A 1,715-nucleotide genomic window follows, 5' to 3' on the forward strand; every position below is an offset into this window, starting at 1 on the left:
TGGATAGGATTTCTCTGGGCCAGCAGAGATCCTGCAACTACCAACCCATGCCCCAACCTGGCCCAGGAACCAGTATTCATAGAGAAGCCTGAACCCTATAAGGTAAAAAGGGAGTGGAAGGGACTACCATTGCCTCATCAGCTCTCATAACAAACCCTAAAGTCATGAAACGGCAAGAAATGATAGGGAGAGATTGGTGATGGCGACAGGATGCAGAGGATGTCAGTCTGAGTCAGGCCCCACTTTCTTGATTTTTTTTTTTTAATGGCGGGAAGTAGACTGGCCGCTCTTGGTCTTCAGGTAGCTGGAGTGAACCCTACTGTCTCCTCGCTCCTCTGCAGCACAGGCATCCTTTAATTCCAAGGCCTCAGTCAGTTCTCAGAAAATCTCAAAGCACTCACGCCCGAGGATCTCAAGGGTAAAATATTCTCCATCAGGTGGACGTTTTCTTTTGCTGGAGCGTGTGCTGGTCAGCAGGGCTCTCTTACCTCTCCCCGGAGACAACTCGGGGCAATATTCTTCCTTTTTTGCAGAAATTTTCTTCCTCTGTATGACGGTCTCTCCCAGGAGAGGCACAAACGTGAACTTCAAAGCTGTCCCAGAAGGTTCCCACTGGAGTCTTCCAGTGTGATGATGGTTAAAGATAGATCAGCCGTTCATGGCCCCACGCAGGAGCTATATTACACATGGACTTGTAGTGAATGGTGGTCCAGTCAGGGCTGACCTCAGGAAGCTCATACGGTATCACCACACTGTGCTGAAACGTCTGCAAGTCGTCCAGATACTCAGCATACAAATTTCCTTCCACCCGGATAAGATGCTCCCGGAAGGGGCCAGGCCATCACCATCTGAGCAACGCTCCTGGTGAGGGCAGCATCTCATGACCTCAGTCATGTGCTGTGACTTCTTGTAGGTGGCCAAGGCACGGACCCGGGTACCAGCTGGCAGTGTGTAGCTGACCTACAACCTCACAGGGCATGTCTTTGCCAGTTAGCAGAATAGCTTATTGAGGAAAGGAGAGTATGTTCACATAACAGACTTGGCTGCAGGAAGCCCAGGCGGAAGCCGTAGTTGCCATGGTAAGCTTTTTGAGAAGGGACACAAGATGACAGGGGCCACGGAATGGCTGTTGCAAGGGCCGCTGGTACGCGGGCCTCAGTTACGGGGTCCTATGCTGCAGGAGCTAACACTTGGAGGGCTTCCTCTGAGCCTTCTAATAACTCAGCAACATCCTGGGACAGGAACAGATCTTCCATGGAATTAGGTGACACCACCGCGGTGGACAGAATATCTTCTGGAGGAAGTAGTGTCCATAAATCTGAAAATGTCTCCTGACTCAGAGGGAGCCCGACACTGATATCTGACTGTGAATCCTCCATGGCGGATATCTAGTCCTCAGGGGAGCATGACAGCCTGCTGGGAAGTAGGTTGAAGGCCTGGAAAACAGGTGCCTCTTAATTGTAGTTCCTGCCTACACCAGGATAGTCCTAGTGCCTCCTAGACTTTCCGTCTCTTTTCTCAGTGAGGGCTTTGTGTTTGATGGTATTCATCCCCAGATCCCTAGAATGTTTCTCCTTCCCTTTACTGCAGAGATAATCAATCCAGAGGCCTCAGGCCAAGGGCCATTCACACTCCTCTGTTCTTTTGTGGTTAACACCGCAATGTTCTTGATCTTTTTAATTTATCTCTCACTCACGTTCTATTCACTCCAAGAA

General features: G+C 50.1%; 1 pseudogene; it reads right to left on the reverse strand.

Moving 5' to 3' along the window:
* Window positions 1-261: 261 nt before the first annotated feature.
* On the reverse strand, window positions 262-1,379 carry LOC134481911 (cellular tumor antigen p53-like; annotated as a pseudogene).
* Window positions 1,380-1,715: the final 336 nt, after the last annotated feature.

The sequence above is a fragment of the Rattus norvegicus genome, chromosome 14, assembly GCF_036323735.1.
Source record: "Rattus norvegicus strain BN/NHsdMcwi chromosome 14, GRCr8, whole genome shotgun sequence".
NCBI classification, from domain to species: Eukaryota; Metazoa; Chordata; class Mammalia; order Rodentia; family Muridae; genus Rattus; species Rattus norvegicus.